The sequence below is a fragment of the Lissotriton helveticus genome, chromosome 3_2 (assembly GCF_964261635.1).
Source record: "Lissotriton helveticus chromosome 3_2, aLisHel1.1, whole genome shotgun sequence".
NCBI lineage: Eukaryota > Metazoa > Chordata > Amphibia > Caudata > Salamandridae > Lissotriton > Lissotriton helveticus.
The window spans coordinates 419721868-419741115 of record NC_136062.1 but is presented as its reverse complement, the minus strand read 5'-3'; positions in this window follow the sequence as shown (position 1 = coordinate 419741115).

Below are 19248 nucleotides of genomic sequence, written 5' to 3'. Positions count from 1 at the left end.
TAAGGGTGGTCACTTTTTATCAGGTTGTGCTAATTTTTCGGGCTTGTTCGATACGTGAGTAGTTTGCAGGCGTGCTTGGGCACCACCCTGCGGCGCTAGTCCGTTTCGTGTATTTAGACATGGCAAGGTCTCAGATCTTCGCCACACCTCGGCTGTAATTTCTGACGTAACCTGCAGAGGGAGGAAAAGAGGGGGGGGGTGGGGGAGACAGCATTCGCGCGCATTCAAATACATGGATTCATAAGTCCTTTACTTACCTCTTACTCGTCTTTTCCTCCTTGGGGCAGGGTCCCCGGGGATATGGTTTTCGGAGTCGAGGGGGGGTAGTGTGTTCATGTAGGGCGTGTGCGGGGAAACATAAAAAGGAAACCAGAGGTGCCTAGTGCGAGGTATCTAGTCAAAGGATATATCTCACTATCGGGATCCTCAAACCTCTTTCGACGCCGTGGCGTTCTAAAGTTCTTCGGTTCTTGGGTCCCTGCTACTTCGGAACGTTGTACTTTACAATATTTACATTATTTCATTTCACCCTCCTTTTACATTCCCTCATTTACACCATTAGTTTTAGCCATCCTTGGAAGTCACGGTCTTCCTCTACGCGAGAGTTCATGAGTCAGTCGCGTACTTTTAATGCGGAGCGTCGGGTTGTCGATCCGATCCGTCCTCCAAGGCCGGGCAACCATCTTCCTTTAACCTTAAAGAGAGAGCAGAGTAGGGTGCACAGAAAAAGAACTTTCCTACCCATCCCATATTGTTTTAAAATAAAACATGCAATACCCGTCCATAGTTTCAAAGACTTTAATTTGCAAATTCATTTCAGCATATGGATTAGGAGGGTGTGGTCGTATTTGGTCGGTCGTGGCAATGGCTAAAGTGCGTACAGTGGGGGGTGTCGTTTGCAACAGTAAAAAACATCGGAAAGTTTTACTCATTCATTTGTAAGAGACTAAAACGTCTATTAATTGGCCGGGGGTTCGGGGGCATATATTTTCATAATTTAGAAACATAATCATAACAGTTGTAATCAGATTTCCTATATACATACCGTACGCATGTATCGTAAATGAGGTTTACATCAGTTATAAAAATATAATACATTGTATATTCGTAATCAACGTTTGTAACGGGGATCTTTTCATACTGTTTGTCGAGTGAGCTCTCCTTGTCTTTTCTAGCCAAGTGTACAAAGGATCACAAAAATCTCAGAACATCAAGTTTATATTAGTGCGAAGGAACACCACGAGGTGTTCGTAAGTTCCGATTGATACCAGCGCCATTTTGGGCGGGGCCGGCACAGTCCGGAAGCAGCATCAGGGGGAAATGTTTCCATTACTGGCAGTTTGGACCAGAGTCCTTTTCGGCGGTTCTGGACCAGAGTCCTTTTCGGCAGTTCTAGAATTCACGCTAACAGAAGGTGTGGCAATGTCATGTTTGTTTCGTTGGCGATCGAAGCAGCCGTCCCTTACCGGAAACCTGCAAAGGCCGAAGGCTCCGCCGGGGACCTTTGCATGATCTTCAAGGCTGCGGAGATGCTGTCGGAGATGGGGGCTCGTGCTCCATGGGACAAATGTTCGAGTTGTATGGCTGGCCAAAGTTACTCTAGTGGCCGGGGCCCGCCTTCCAGCGGATCCAGACGCCATTTTGAGGTCCTACAGGGGCCACTCTCGTCGAGTTTGCAAGAATGGAAGAGACCCTTTGGAGTGAAGGGAAGAGGTCCCTGTTTTGTGAGAGCGGGACGTTCAGCTGGGGTGCAGCTGTGATGCCCCCACCTGGGGGGGCGAGGGAGACTCGTTCACATCGTCTCCTTCTCCCGGTGCACTCCATGCCGCTCCTTTTCATCGCCCTGCATGAAGGCCTCTCCACATCCGGTGTTCCCCAAGCGTCACCATTGTACGTTCGGTGCTGCGCAAATACTGGGGTGCCACCATTGTGTGTTCGGTGCTGCGCAAGTACTGGGGTGCCACCATGGTGTGTCCGGTGCTGTGGAAGTATGGGCACCATCGCCTGACTGGGGGTGTTCGGCGCCGGGCTGGGGGCTGGGAAACCTCCTACCGGTGGAGGTGGGAGAGGCTCGTCCGCGTCGCCTCTCCCTCCCAGCCCAACTTGGACAAATTGTTGTGGAGGTACGTGCAGGACATCCCGCCGTCCAGGACTGCTGCGGCCGTGACGGAAGAGAAAAGGAAGAGGTGCCTCGCTCTCCTCTTGACATGTGGCGGGACTACCTTAGTCTTTCCAGGCCCGCTGCGGCCGGCCAAAGAGACATGTGGCGGGACTACCTGCAAATGCCCAGGCTGCGGGCTCCCGCCTCTCCTCCGGCTCCCCCATACGTTAAGATTTCCTGACCAAGAGTTGGCGGCGGGGCTCGCCTTATATGGGTTGCCGTTGGTTGGGCGTAGCCGTAACCCTGCCCTACTTTGGAAGGTTCTAGAATGGGGGGGGGGGCGAATGTTCTGTTTGACTTCCGTTTTCTACAGTTTATCGTTATTATTCCTTGTTTGTGGTGTTTAAATTAAAAGTTCAAGTTTATTAATGTTCTACGGATTTTGTTTTATCATTTCTTTCTTTCCAGGTTGCTTTTATGCTAAGTTTCTGCTAACAGGGGTCGAGTAACACGGAAATACGTGTAAAAGGGATGACGCAGATTTGTACATTACATACACACGAACTCAGACGGGGGACAGTACAAGTACGACATACAAAGACCCAAGACAAATATAAAAACAGTTATCGGTCATAATTATCTCTTTCCGTCTGTAAGTTTTTAAACGAGGCTGGGTTCCCGTCTTGACATTGCCCGACCTAGGAGAACTTGATCATGCCGCTGAGATTTTCCTGGCGAAATCTGTGCCATCGGGCATAATCAAACGTGGTGGTTCTGTCTGGTCTGTCTATGTAAGTCGGGTTCTTCTCTGTCTCGCGCCTTTTCTCGTACTGTCGGTCTGTCGTTCCTGTCGGTCCTCTGCTCCTACTCACGCTCAGTAGAGTCGGGCATTGGGCTTTCCAGTGTCCGACATACCTACAAAAAGCGCATTGGTCTGACCCTAAGTCTGGTCGTCCTTGGTATAGTGTCGGGGGGTAAGTTGTGGGTAGCGGTGTCCTGGGGTTGTCCTGTCGGTATATTTCCCTACTTGGTTTATCCTCGTCTTTTCTCTGTCGTTTCGTAGCCTCTCTGCGCCACATACCGAGACTGTCGAGCATAATTGGCGTCGTCTTATTATTTCGAAGGGCTATTTCTAACGTTTCTATTTTATCAAGGTCGAAGGATCCTGCCAGTGGCCACTGTTTGTCTTGGCTATCTTCGGTATACCTGTGCCATAATTTATTATAAGCTATGGTAACTAACCCATAGTTTATGAACATGTCCTTATTAGGGGTGCCTTCTAGTGGAGCCATATGGTCCACCTCTAACACCCGGTCCGGGCTAAACAGGCTATTTATCAATGGGGAGAAGACAGACATGACGGCTCGTAACGAGGGACTAAAAAGTCAGCACTGCCTATCTTATCACTAGGTGCAAAGACTAGACAGAATATTTCTATTCTACGTTGTTTGCAGGCAGTGAATACCTCATGGATCCCAAAAAAACCAATAGACCAACAAAATAACAATGGGGAGAATGAGTAGGACCGCAAAGATCTGCGTCACCTACCCTTTTCACTATCTGCAAAAAGGATGGTCTCTTCCCTGCTTGCAGACAGAGAATCTCCAGGAAACAATAGTTTGTGAACAACAGTTCAGTTTCAAGCAATTATTGAGTGGGGGAGAAAAAGAACAAGCACGGCTGCTACCCTACTTATCCTCCACTGCTTGCAAAGGGAGAGAGAGCCTGTTGCTTCTCCGTTTGCAGACAGTGAATCTCTAAATAAAAATAAACAAGGCAATACTAGTATTTTTTGACAATCAATCAAAACAAATTCTTTCGCAATTTGTCGTGGCAACACGACCTTACCCGGACCATGTGGACAGTTTCTTGTCTTCCGAATCCAGCGCCCGATCGTCCTCTTTTTCTCGTATTTCTCACGGCACTCCTGATGGTTCCCAGTCAGGACCGTAGATCACTCGAGAGAGGTCTGTTCGGAACTAGTGAAGTTCGGATGATCGGCTGCCAGACGAGGGTCTATTGGGCAAGAGCTCTCCCGATCGTTGCAGTCGTTCACTCTGTCGTCGGGACCTCTCCCACTGGATCCACGAGTCGCTGATGGGCCCCACGCTTGGGACGCCAATTGTAAAAACAGTTTCAATCGGGTCGGGGACAATCGATATTTGCCCGGCGGTATTGCCTCTGTGACCCTCTAGTTATTTAAATCAATGAAGAGGCAGGCGCTGGAGACTAGAAAGCAGGAAACAAGGTTTTTTTATTCTCTCCGGAGGAGAACACAACGAAACGGACAGAAGGTATCGTTCTGAGGTGCTCTAACTTACGTTTGAGGCCTGGCCCCTTATATACAGTGTTTAAGGTTTTTATTGCAGTTTACATACATGTGACAAAGCTTTGATATACGGAAAGACCTACCCGGAATCCCCCTTTGGGGCCCGTTCCCACACACATTTACAGTTGAAGTCCCCACCCTAATCACAACAGGTGGTGAGCATCGCGCAGCTGGATAATCCGCCGATTCACGGGATGAGGGGAGTCTGATTGGATCTCATGGGGTGGGGGCTTTGATCAACCCGGGGATTTCTTTGATGGGGGAAGCTTTCTATTGTACGGGGAGGGGCGAGGGTGGTATCGGCAGAGCTGGGTGTCGGCTTGGGAACGGGGAGGACAAAACGGGCACACGGGGAAAAAGGGGGTTTGCATCTAAGGGCCGGAGATCATGAAAGGAAAGCAGGGAGGTGTCGCGCTGGGAACAGGATGAGGGCCGGGGGCAGAGCAGCGCCGAAGAGGGTTTTATGACTCCAGGCAGGTGCAAGCAGGGGGGTGGTCAGCGGGCAGGCTTAGCGAAGGCAAAGGGCTATGTCAGGGGCCAGCGGCATGCAAAAGGGTTGGTTCTGATCGGGGCATCTTAAAATGGCGGGCGCGCACGACAAAAGTGTGGCATCAGGGGAAGAGGCAAGATGGCGCAGATAATGTTCACCAAAACGCACTAATTTTCCACATCCTGCAAGGTAGCTGCACCAGAAAGGACAAAACTGTTTTTGACTGGGCACAGGGCTTCTCTGCCTCCAGAGAACAAAGGATTTTGCTGTACAAGTATTGAGCCTATACCCCGGATCCCATACTTTGAGAACATGCCTGGGACTCAAGAGGAACCTTTGCCAAGTAGAAGAGCCGGAGAAGCTGAGGAGGAATACAGCCCCTGTGCTGTTTGCTGTCTGGGGTTGGCTGGTAGTGGCTACTTGCTGCCAAGGAAAGGATAAAGGACTTTGCTGTTTGCTGTGTCCCCTGCTTGAGGAAGATCACCAAGGGCTTAAAACGGAGCTTGCCTCTTGTTCTGAAGTATCATAGACACAAGGACCAGCTCCTTCTGTACTTTCTTGTGAGGAGTTCTGACCTGCTAAGAGGTGCCTGCTGTTGATTTGGAACTCTGGAGCCTGTTTGCCACTGGGAGCTGGAAAAGTAACGCAACTTCGAGAAGCGTGATGCATCTGCACCCCATTATGACGCATCGCTGAAGAAATTGTCGCATTGCCTGCATGCCGCATCGAGTGCACCGATCTTCGAAGCCCAAGATCACTGGACCAATTCCAACGCAAGCCCTGCTGTGTGTTGGCAAGAACCCACGCATCGTTCCCAATTGTATCATTGCATTGAGGCGACAAGTGTGTTGCATCGTTGGGGGACGCAGTAAGAAATTGACGCCTCACCTCTTGGGTAAGGAACCAACGCAGCACTTCCCCTGCGCAGAAGTAAAGAACAGACTCATCACGTCCCCCAGAGCAAGGAACCGACGCATTACCTTCACTGAGTGTAAGTAACTGATGCATCACCTTCCCTGTGACCCTTTGTTTGCGCGATGCATCCAAGGTACTTTATGTGAAAAGTGTCACATCTGAAATTTGCTTTGAAATGAACTGTTTCAACCATTTGAAAGTCATACTTTTATTACTGTATTGTGGATTTTTGTTGTTTTGGTCATGTTTGATTTAGATAAAGATTACTTATTTTCTAAACTGATGTGGTGTCCATTTGTAGTGTTTTCACTGTATTATTGTATGTGTTCACAAATGCTTTACACACTGCCTCTGAGATAAACCTGTCTACTCGTGCCAAGCTACCAACGGGGTGAACAGGAGTTAATTTTAGAAGTGTGTCCCCTTACCCTGAATAGAAGCAAGGGACCCCATTTGAACAAAGGTACCCACCTTTGCCAACTAGAGACCCCCATTTCTAAGATTGGTGGTTAGCATTGAGGATCTGGACTTGCATTTGTGTCTAACATACAGTGATTGGTGTACACTACTAGTATAGTGCAAGCCATTACACAACCGCATACATCTGGTGGAACTTTTTCTATGGGAACTATTTCTTTTCTTGCAACTGAGAACTGCTAATCTTCATCATGTCAAAGCCAGCATCAATTGCATCCATGGATCTTGAGTTTGAGGAGATTAGGGTTGAAACCTAGGGTTGAAACCTACACTGTGCCACAAGTGAAGGCTATCTGTAAAAAATTTAAAATCTCCTTAAGAGGCCTCTCCAGGAAGGAGGACTTCCAATAGGTGCTGAGGGCCTGGTTAGAGTCAAGGGGTGCCAGTGAGCATGCTGATCAACCTACAGAGGAGGTGGAGAATTTAGATGGACAGCAGAATGAGCTATTATGTCTGCCTGGGGGGAGGGTACCTTCACGGGGGCAGCAGTGTGTCTTCAAAGGGGCTGTCTCCAGCAGAAGATCTGGAGGACCGGGAAAAAACCAGGATGCATGAGTTGGATCTCACAAAGCTCAAGCTGGAGAAAGAGTACAGAGTGTTGGTGTTTCAGAGGGAAAATTTAGCCCTGGAAGCGAAAAAGATGCTCTTGGAGCATGAAAAAGGTTTGAGGGAGCTGGATCTAAAGGCAAAGAGTACAGAGTCCAATCTCCATGGTAGCAGCTCACCATCAGTGCCTGGAGAGGGAAGGTATACATCCTCAAAGAGGTTATTAAGGATTTCACAAAGCATGAGGACATTGGTCATCCTATCACCAAATATGCCAGCAGGACAGCATTGTGTGACCACTCGCCCCCTCCCCCATCCCAGTGGCGCACATGTGACTACCCCTACGATTTAAACCCTCCTAACCGACGAGAGGCAGTATGGACCTGCTCATTGCCTACACCAAGACCATCAAACACACATAGGCTTTTGTTATCAGACACCACCCATTTTTTTGTTTCTAGTATTTGTTGGATTGTTCTCTATAGTTAATTGCTTTGAAAGACAGCTTTGGATATATGTTGAGCTATTGCTAGGCCCACTTCCTCTAGCGTTGCTGCTTCAGCATCATTTGCACATCCAATGAACAAGTCTGTGATGCCATCAGGAAACAGATTTGACTTTCTCCGTCATTGAGTGCTGCAATTATAGATTATTATTCTTTTGCATATAAGCCAGCCTTTACTGACCCGACCATGCTGTTTCACTTATACTGCCTTTATCCTGATCCTTACTACTAGGCTCTTCTATGTATAATGTTGACCGCGAAGATCTATGATGAATAATTTGCATTGCAGCACAGTGTATTCTTTACATTTGCTTATGTGTAATGTTGTACGGTAACTAAAATTGCAAAAAACATATTCAAACAAAAAAAATGAGGACATTGGTCAGTGGTTCATAGCTTATGAGGTAGCAATGAAGTTCTACAGAATCCCTGAGAGAGACTGAGGAGCAGGGTTGTGGAACCGCTTTGCCAGTTAAGGGAGGAAAGCGTTGCTAGCATTGCCCACTGAGGACCATTTGTCATGCCCCCATGAAGAAAGCCTTGGTAAGGAGGTATGGTCTGACCCCAGAGCAGTACAGACAGAAGTTTAGAAGCTGGAGTCAAGCACTTAGGTGGAGTATGTGTCCTATTTTTACAGAGCACTGGATGGTTGGGTGAAGGGTGGCCAGGTGAACGATTTGCAGAGGCTTTATGATTTGGTTGCATGATAGCACTTGTCAGATCATTGTTTTCCAGAGCTACACCAGCATTGACAGTAAGCTGACTGACCCCAGGAAGCTTGCTGTGTAAGCAGACTACCGTGTCAGTACCAGGGTCCAAAAAGGTTGTGTGGGAGACTCAGCCAAAGGAGGGCAGGCTCCCTAGCAAAAGAGTGGGGGGTGGGGGGCAAGGGTAAACGGAAGTAGTTCCAGAAAGGGTCCCAAAGCAATTCCCAAGGGAACCAAGTGAAAGGTTTTCAACCTCTCACTAAAAAGAAGCTACGGGTCTCTACAGGTAAGCCTGGTCAGAAGGGCCCCAGGGCATGCTATGATTGTGGTCCCTAAGTGTCCCAAGAAGATTACCACTGCACCCACTGGTGCATCGCCCCGGAAGATGGCTAGTGTACCTAGGGGGAGGAGTCAGGTGCCCAAAAGGGATGGGGTCCCACAGAAATGACCCTGGTCTCTTTATGGGACAGTGAGATGGTCCCAAGAGCTCATCTGCCTGAAAACACTAAAACAAAATCAGGCAGTGGGTGTCCATCAATGGCCATAGTGTGGAAGTACTGAGTGACACTGGAGCCAGTGTGACAGCTGTCAGTTGTCGGCTAGTGTCTGTAGAATAGGTGGTCCCCAACATATTTCACCTCAGAGCTCCTCTGCAAAGTGGCACAGGCTCCCTTTGAGTGAGGGTTTGTCTTAGGTACCTTGGCAGTAGTTGTGAGGCCAGCCATGCCTGTCGACTGTCTGCTAGGCAATGATTTGGAGAGCTCCCCTTGGAAAATGTGGAGCAGAAGTCTCATTTGGAGATGTTGGGTCTGCCGGAGTGGGCGTGTGTGACCACTCAGTCTATGGCAGCTGGTAAGGGCGATCAAAAGGACATGGAGCCTGAAAGAGTGGCCAGGTGCGTCCCAGAAATATTGGAGGCAGGGGGCACAGAAAACCGCCTGCCAAAGTTCCCACGGTGCAGGGAGAGGCAAACCTTGAGGGGGATGCCCTGGAGCCTACAGGGGAACAAATTACTGAACTGGAGGACCTGTCTGAGCTGACACTTGGCAGCCAGAAGGATGGCCCTCCAGTGAGAAATTCTGCCAGGAACAGCAGAAATCCCTTTCTATTGTTGGTTTGCTGCAACAGGCTGCAAACCAGGCAGCAGGTGATCAGTCTTGGATTTCCTGGGAGAATGGTCTCCTGTATGATGAGACTAAGGTTGCTGAGCATGGGTCAGCCTGTGTACTGGTGGTACCCCAGCGTTTCAGATCCTTCCTACTGGGTCTGGCTCATGATGCTCATTTGGCAGGGCATTTGGGGCAAGACAAGACCTGTGAAAGGCTTGTCATCCACTTTTACTGGCCCAAATGCGTAAGAACTCTGACACACATTGTAGGTCTTGCCAGACTCGCCAGGCAAGTGGTAAGAGTGGGAGGAAGAGCAATGCTCCTCTCCAACCTTTCAATACCCCCCATCCTTTGAAAGGGTGGGTATTGACATTGCGTGGCCTCAAGATCCCAAGACAGCAATGGGCAACAGGTTCATCCTGCTCTTGGTGGACCATGCTACCCTGCACCCGGAAGCCATCCCTCTCAGGACTGTGATGGCCCCTGTGGCAGGTCGTGCATTGATGGGGATTTTCTCCTGTGTGAAGTTCTCCGGGAAAGTGGTATCTAACCAGGGTACCAACTTTATATCCAGGTATATGAAGTCCCTGTGGGAGGAATGTGGTGTTACCTACAAGTTCACCACTCCTTACCACCCCCAAGTAATGGGCTGGCTGAGAGATTCAACAGGACCTGAAGGGCATGAATATGGGTCTTAATGAACCCATGAGGCATAAGTGGGTCGTTTTCTCTTTCCATGCCTTTTGTTTGCTTACAGAAAGGTTCCGCAGAAGTCCTTAGGGTACAGACCCTTTGAGCTCCTGTATGGGCATCCTGTAGGAGGACCTCTAAGTCTCGTCAAAGAAGGCTGGGAGAAAGCTCCCAGTAAACCTCCCCAGGATGTATATAGGTACTTGCTGGCCTTCAGGATACAGACTAAACGCTTTAGGCAACTTGCTCAGGCAATCTGTAAACCAGCCAGGAGGAGGTGAAACAGTGGTATGATCAGAATATCATATTTTTAAATCTGTATTCTGTATTGTGTAAAATCAATTACTACCAATTGGAAAAATTGCTCATTACTGTCAAGGCATGCATGGTGGTATTGGATAATATTTACTAGAAAAAGGTATATTCCACAATAATAATAATTATCAACTATTCTGGAAACCAACTAATGATTATATTGCATTTTATATGTTTCAATAGGTTCAGCTAGTAATCGTTTGTAGTCTTTATGAATAAGTATATTGGTTGAATTTAGTAGCTCTATTAAAAATTATTTGTATTGATGATTATATTTATTCTTCTTTTTTCTTTCCTTTTTCTTTTTATTGCCTAAGTAATTGTTATTTGATAGGTTCTATATTAAATTGTCTATAATTTTATCTTACCTCATATTGTTTTATAGTTCAGTTTTTATATTGATATACTGTATTATGTGCCTACTTTGGTGATCTTTTATGTTGTTTTATTGTTTATATTTTTTAACAAATTCAATAAAATATTTCGAAAAAGAAAATAAAAAAAATAAAAAAATAAAGGACTACTCAAGTGGGTGGCACAATACGTGCTCCATGCCTACTAACAGCATATGATTTACAGGCCCTGGGTACACATAGAATGACTTTAATTGGGACTTACAAGTAAGTTATAGATGCCATTTGAGGGTAAGACAATTTCGCCATGTTTAAAAGAGAGAGCACGAGCACTTTAACACTAGTTAGCAGTGGTAAAGTGTGCAGAGTCCTAAAGCCAAAAAATACAAATACAACATCCAAAGGAATAGTAAGGCAAACACTATGGGGCAAGACCACCCTACGGCTGACAGTTCTAACAAGGTGGCTGATGTCTTAGTAGGCAATTAAGTTAAGGACATTGATGCCTCTCAGATGTTTGCCAGGAATTACTTACACTGATGTTAGTTAAAGGAGATACCTAAACAACTGCAATTAACTCAGGTAGTACAAGACCGAGGGATAGTTATTCAGAATTATATACTGGAGCAAACTAATGAAGCAATGAGTATATACTATTCAAAATGACTAATTGAGCTGCTCACTAACTTTTTGCTGGTAAATTAAAAAGAAATGGGCAGAGTTCAGGTGGTTAGTTTTCTTTGAAACTAGTTGGCTGAAAATTAACAAACTTTTCATGTCCAGCTTTACATAGCTCTAATTTTTACAGAATTCTTTGAATCACTAAATGTATGTTTTATCATACCATAAAAAAATTAATAAGTTGTGTTCCACTATTTCATTTACATGTCCTCACTGTCCGAACACATTAGCTGAATATTAGAGGTATATGCTTCTGGAATGCCCCCATTGCACAACATTTTCAAATACCTGAACTCAAAATTAGTGGTGTGCGGAATGTTTCATTCCACCCATTGAATCGGCAGAATTTGGCGTCTCTAGGTTACCTTTGTAACGCGGAGTTCCAGGCACATTCCACCAATCCCCTTTAATGGAATTCTTTCCCACTATTCTCCAGAAATGTGAGCTCAAGTGAGATTTGTCATTGCCCAGCGTGATTTTCTGATGTGGGTGGTCCCGGGTGGTGAGCAGTTGCTTTAAGAGGGCTACTACTCGAGTAAATTTGCTGCCTCTTGAGTAAATTTTCTACTCAAGTGCCAGCAAAATCTACTTGAATAGCCTCTCCTTCTTGGGCAGCATATGCTGCCGCTCACACAGATGTTTCATCGCCACTTCCGCTAAATTGCAGTGCGGGCAGTGCAACCATATTAGCGGAACATCACAAAATCTTGCTGACTTTTCATGTCATTCCATGGAGTTTCGCAGAGTGAAACACCGGGAGTTTCACCCATCTCAACTCAAAATTGGGACTTCAGATTTCACCCTGTCCATAGTGGAGTATGTTAGATTGCTGAAAGACAATATTTATGCGCGTATGTATAATGAAATATGATTTTTATAGGCATTACTACATTCATCCAATGGCATAAGAAACTGAATAAGATTAGCCACCTCTAACATTTACAGCTCCAGCGTCATACGAGAGAAAGGCTTATTTAAAAATATCTTCTGAAGCTGTTTGTCAGAAATTGCCTAATGTTTGAAGGACTGTAGTTGGTAAAATTGTTAGATACTTGATAACTATTTCCTTATCTGCCTAATAAAGCAATAGTTGTATTACAACTATTCTTGCAACTCCTCAATAAAATATTCTCAGTCGGTGTTATACTGAAGTGGGCCTTCCAAAGTATAGTTCTCCATTGTATTGTTCATGGCTGCATTTGAGATATGCTCTTGCTGCTCTCAGATTTTTACACAATATCAGCCTACAGTTCCTTAACATGGATTCCTAATTGTCCCTTCCAAGTATGTAGGACTAAATCTACTAAGCTCGCTACCGCATTTTACTGTCAGAGCAATATACTGGTTACTACTGGTCATTGCATTCAAGGAACTAATTCATAGATACTCTACATTGGAACATTGCAAATCCATTCTTTTCTACCTTTAAAAGGTACTAGAAACAGTACGAAACACACGTTAGCTGTTGTGCTATATATAAAATCAAAAATAAAATTAAATCTTACATAACCACTTCAATCATTGTAGACATTGCATGAAACATATCGGTTGCACCCTCAAACAGTCCAAAGACCGTCAAGTAGACTTGAGTGTAATTTTAATTTTGCTGGTGTAATCAGAGTAATTTCAGTAATTCCATGTTACTTAGGTATGTGGAATTACTGCTAATAAAACGATTATACCCGCTTGTAATAAAGAGTTTTTGAATGAAACATCCTACTGCAAGAGCACATTTAGTGAGCTTGAATGGCAACTCACACTGTTGTTGATATTATGTTGCATTTAGCGCTATTTTCTAAGCACAAAATGCATACTTATGGCCATTTTAGACAAGAGGGATGTTTGTGGGCTATGTTAGTAGCCCTAATCGCAGAATGACTCATCCCATAATTCAGCATAATCTGTAGGTAATTCTACATGAATTACACTAGCTGCTATCACCCCTACTGTTAAACTATGGAATAAAACAATAAATTATTGGGTAACTGTCAACACTGATATATTCTGAGAATGACTGTATCACACTTTTATTGGTGTGCTTCAAACCTACCTGTTCATAGTATTAAACTATCTTGAGATGTTTTAGTGTGGAACTATGAGGGCCTGGCTTCTGTTGTCTGCTATGCAATGTCACATTATGTGGATGGTTGGCTCTTATAGGGAGAGCCATTGTAATAGTTCCATTCTCTACACTACACAGTTGCTCTTCAACAGATTAGATACCTTGTAGCTGTTAGTTCCTTATTTAGCAAAGAGTAATTATATGACTTTGATATTAAACATCTCAAGGTTTTAGCATCATTCTTTCCCCTGTAAGAAGGCAAGCTCCCATCAAAATGTATGTTGGCATGCTCACTAGACTGACCATCTACCCTAAGGACTAATCAATCAGAAATTGCTTGATTCGGTTTTTACATACAAATAAAAAATCATAAAAGCAGCATTAAAATGTAAACAAAATACATACTTAATCTCATTTAAAAAAAGAATTTTTTCCAAATGTTGGTAAAACTTTTCACCCCCAACAATAGTTAACATATCATAGCGGTCCGTTTCCTCATGATACTCTTTAAAAAAACAATCATGGTACCAATAGAATATTCGTTCTCCAAGTGCTGCAAGAATAAAAACGCTGGACGGTTTTGCCGCCATGCTCCCAATTTCAGAAGCGGCTTAACCCATCTTCTGCGTTCCCTAGTATAGTATTTGCAGAATAACACCACATGGATGGTAGTCTGCAGGGAAAAAACTATCGCATGGGCATAGGGCCAAGTTTCTCGACCAGTCATTTTTAGTTGGAAATGTTACCAGACGCTGAAAGGTCTCAAATCTCAGCCTGGTAAGAACAAATCTATCAAAGCCCTTTAAGCAAAAAGCCAAGTTGCATGGTATAACACGTTAGGGTCATTTGATGTTGAGTAACAGTTTTCTTATTGATTTCCCCAGATAACCTAAGTAATTCAAAGTGGTTAATACATAATGTTTTCAGTTCTTTTCTAGATAAAGAGGAAATCATCTCTGGGTTTCCATAAAATTCTGGTCTATTTTAGTCATTTGCCAGGTTTTTTATATAGTTTAACCACGGTATGTTTCTGGCAAAATCCAGAAGCATTATCAGCCTGATTCATCAAGGTACCGTTTTGCGAGTCTCTAATAGAGATTCATAAGGAATCGCTATTAGAGACTCGCAAAACGGTATTCATGTAGGAATTGCTAAATAAATAGCGATTCCTACACATTCCTTATTTGCGAGTAGCAAATTGCTATTCGCAAATAAGGAATAACTCCCCATTCATTCCTATGGGCCAAAAGGCCCATAGGAATGAATGGGGAGTATTCCTTATTTGCGAATAGCAATTTGCTACTCGCAAATAAGATAGCGATTTAAAGGGTGCCAGGGGTGTCCAAAGGACACCCTGTAGCACCTCTTAAATGCACATTTGAACAGGTGTTGCGCACACACATGTCCAAAGGACATGTGTGTGTGTAACATGCAAAAGAAAAAAATGCACTAAAGTGCTTTTTACACTATTTTCGCAATTTACCACCAAGTCAGACTTGGTGGTAAATTGCGACCAAATATTGCGATTTCGCAATTTCTAATTGGTTGATGAATTGCATTTAAGGAATCTCTATTAGAGATTCCTTAAATCTAATTCCTCGCACAATAGCGAATTCTGTAATAGCGATTATTGCATTTGGGATGATGAATCCCAAATGCAATAATTGCACTCGCAAAGGGCCAGATTCTCCGAATCTGGCCCTTTGCGAGCCGATTTTTGTTTCATGATTCAGGCTGTTTGTCCTTGATAATTTCTCGGTTTAGACGCAAGGAAGGCGAAGACCAGACTCTGTACCATAATAAGATTGGTTGAATTTTAATGAGATCTGTGATATGCTCAAGACGCAGTTCGCTATGGCAATTAAAAACTGAGGTGCTCTGTGGAAATGCTAAAATAAACCTTAAAGAAGCATTTTCAACTACTTGTAGGGAGGCTACATTGTAAAAACCCCAGATACCTGCCCCATAAATTGCATTTCGCCAAAGAATCTATGGAGGTTTTTTCCGAGCTTTTGGGCGAAATTCATTAGCGCGGCAGTCGAGCGTTTAAACAGGAGAGTCCTGCTCTTGACCGCGGGGGCCATGATCCTGATTCCTCGATAAGTATTCCAAGATAGGAAAATGTATTAGTAGATCCAATTCTGTCATCACCTACTACCAGATTTTTACATTTATTCCCGCCTTTCCCACATGTCATCACAACGGTTTTCTTGGCATTAAGCTTTAGGCCCATACTAGCCATGAACTCTATGTATGTGGAAAGCGCTTTCTGTAAACCTATCTTGGTTCTGGCCATTAGCACCGCGTCATCCGTGTAGAGATGGGAGATGATCTGCTTGCTGTCATATCTTGGTGAGTCTCTTACTTTTGCCCCCAGTTCCTTCTCCAATGCGTTGGTATAAATGAAGAAGAGGAACGGGGCCAAGACGCAGCCTTGCCTTACACCCTTCTCCACGCGGAATGGCTTGATGCACTCTCCCTTAAGGCCATATATTACCTTTGCGGTGGCTCCCATATATAGTTGTTTTAAAAATTGCACTAATGCGGGTTCTACCCTTATCTCCTCCGGGGTTTGCCATAACTTATTGTGTTCTACACAGTCGAAGGCGGCCGTGAGGTCAACAAATACTGCGTACAGGCGACCTGATTTAGCTTGGGTGTATTTTCCTTGTATTAAGATGAAATTTAACACCTGTTCTACAGTACCCATCCCTTCTCTAAAGCCATACTGGACAGGGCTCAGAATGTTATTGTCCTCTGCTCAGTTATGGAGTTTATTTAAGACCAGCCTTCCTGCAACTTTCATTAGGGAGTCCAACAGCGATATTGTTCTATAGTGAGGGACTGTCCGGATCACCTTTTTAAATGATCGGTATAATAATTGATTCTGACCAAGTTTTTAAAAATCCTATTGAGCAACATGCCTCAAGAACACGAGTAAGGAGAGGGGCCCAGAGATCAGTGGTTGTTTTAAATAGATCGATAGGTATCCCATCCGGGCCCGGGGCTTTACTTCCTTTGCTCGAATTAATAGCCATTAGTACTTCCTCATGGGAAATCTCGATGGCGATCGGGAATTGAGCTAGTTCACCTTCAAACTCCTCCACGGGGTCTTGGTTGCTTATGGGGTCGTCCATCTCATTACTATAGACGTTAGAGAAGAAGTTGACCCAGGTATTATTGTCGATTGCAACTTCTACCCTCGCCCTCTCCTTATTAACAAAGAAAGGGGCATTCACTGCCTGCCAGAAAGACTGTGAATCTCTACACTGAGCGGCCTCATATAGATTATTCCATGCCTGCTCCTTTATTTCCTTTTTGCGGCTTTTCCTGGCTTGGCTATAGCCCTTCTTACAATTTTTAATATCTACATTATCCCTTAATGGCTTACTGAGGGCTACCATAAGGCGGGTATGGGTTTTTGTACATTTCCTATAGAACCACCCATTATTCCTATTCTGCAGCTTCTTATTTGGGGCGGACAGTATATTCTGTACCTCATATGTGATCTGTTTGAAGGCTTTTAAGGTGTTATCATGGGGAGTATCTTCTCCTAGACACGTTACGATCGAAGTTAGGGCCCTGGATATGATTTACCTACTTAAAACATTCGGATCTTTTTATCCCCATCGCAAGGAATAGCCATTTTGGCGGGTCAACGCTATCTCTTGTGTCTATGCCATGCTCTCTATAGTGGTGGGGGCTTTTTCCTCAGATGCAGTTATGTTCACACTGAGTGGCAGATGGTCACTTAGACCATTTAAATGGATCATAAACTTTGTCACCCTATCAGCGTATCGAGTAGGGATAATAATGAAATTGATCATTGATTTACAACTTCTAAGGACTAGTGTATATGGCCACTCCTATACAGTTTACCCCCTATTCAGAATTACTGCCTGAGGACTGTGCATTTAAAGAATGAAAACAACAGTACACCACCTACCAGGGATCATAATTGAATGATGAGAAGTATGATGGTACTCACAAGTAATGAGGAGAAGAGTGTAAAGACGTCAAGACAAGACAATTGCATGAAAAATGGTCTGGAAAGGGAACTTGAGACTAGATTGAAATTAAAACAATACTAGCAACAGTCTGAGGATGTAATAAATTCATTCTAACTGAAATATAATGTTTCAACAAAACTATTTTTTATATTTTCTTACCTATATGCCTACAAATAGTTACAAAAGAAATTGGGAAGTATTATGTGTTTTATAAGTGCAAAATCCCAATGAGATACACGGTAAAGTGATCTACCTACCTCTTCTCCTCATGCCACCACATTTCCTGAAACACCTAAAGAGTACCACTTCTTTCTTTATCACTAGCCAGCACACCACAGTGTGAACCTCTCACTACCTAATGCTACACAGATTCTAAGAATAACGCCCAGAATCCCATAGCTGCACTCCCAGCCGATGGCCCACCGACCCTCTCGAATAACGCTGCTTTGCATCCTGCAAAGTACTATCTATAGTGTGGACTATCAGGAGAACATCCTTTACCACGAAACTTTTACAACGTGGTACCATTCCCACGCAGGTTTTACAACAAAAGTCGTTACAACGACTTTCGCTGGAGGGCGCTCTAGGATAGGGAATAGTTTAATTTACTATCCAACACCTTCCCTACTATCCACGGGGACTGGAGTTTGAATAGTAAATTAAACTATTCACTATCCAGCGCCCCCCAACACAAGTCGTTTTAATACCACGCGTTATACATCCGGACTATCAATAGTGTGACACGTGGCACCTGAAAGCGTCTCTAATTGCCCATCCACACATCCAACTCTAAAGAACATTACCACACCAAACATGGTAAAATGTCTTTTGGAAATAAAATAAATAAAAAATGCTGTTTCAACAATGAATATTCTGCTACAACAGCATCTTTTGGGAAGCTGTTAGATGTTTTTCAATTTCATGTATTAATATCCTGCCTCTGATCCACTGGGTGTCAGAAACATGAGCTTGTAATGATAGCAGATTTGCAACCTGCCATTGAAATCTTTTCAATACCTGTCTTATGAATACAAAGCGAATGTAACACGCAGCTATTACAAAGTGAAAATGCTCACAGACTATTTTTTCTTGTTCCTCAATTCCCTGAATCGCTCTCGCTCCTTCAGAAATAAAACACAGATTGGCAATAATGATGGAGAAATCAGCGTTTTCTCCTGCAGAATTATCCCTCACCCATGCTAGTGAAAAATGGACAGAGGCTTATTACTTCTCGAAATAATGGACCTGTCTGTCAAGTGTGCTGAAGTAATAAATTCTTTGCATCATAATTGCATATTTCATCGGAAGCAGCCGTTAATTAGGCTTGTAATGTGCACCAAAGCTTGCAACATATGCACCATTTGTTGTCTAATAGGTTATTGTGGGCTGGTAATGGACAAATACATTTAGATTTGAAATTCATTTCATGCCTTCATTCGTGTAGCATGAGCGATGGGAGGCGAAGGATGAATCTCAGCGGAGGCTGGAGCAGGAATAATTGGCCGACTTCAACTAGAAATGTTCCAATTAGAATGTTTAGAACATTAGTAAGATGTTCATCTTTTAGGTGAATTACCCAGACCCCTCAAGTTTTCATAGCTTGTGGTGTAATTTATGACTCTGTTTTTTTGTTGTGATTTGAAGCAGATACTATAGAAGTCTTTTGCACCACCATTCTACCAAAGGAGACTTTTTAGTGGATTCCACCATTAGAGTTTTTCTAACTTCTAGAGTCTGCATTTTGGGACAAGGTCTGGAAAACAAATAAAAGGTTCCCTAACAAGTCTGTTTTTTCACCTGAACATATGTCACTTTTACGTAAACTATTTACAGGCTCATATCTGTAAGGTTCAAGTAACTTCAAAACAAACGTTCTTATTTTTCTTTGGATCCCTTTATTGTTCTGATTCACATAGAACTTGACTTGTTATTCCAGTACTACCAATAAAGCATCGTAG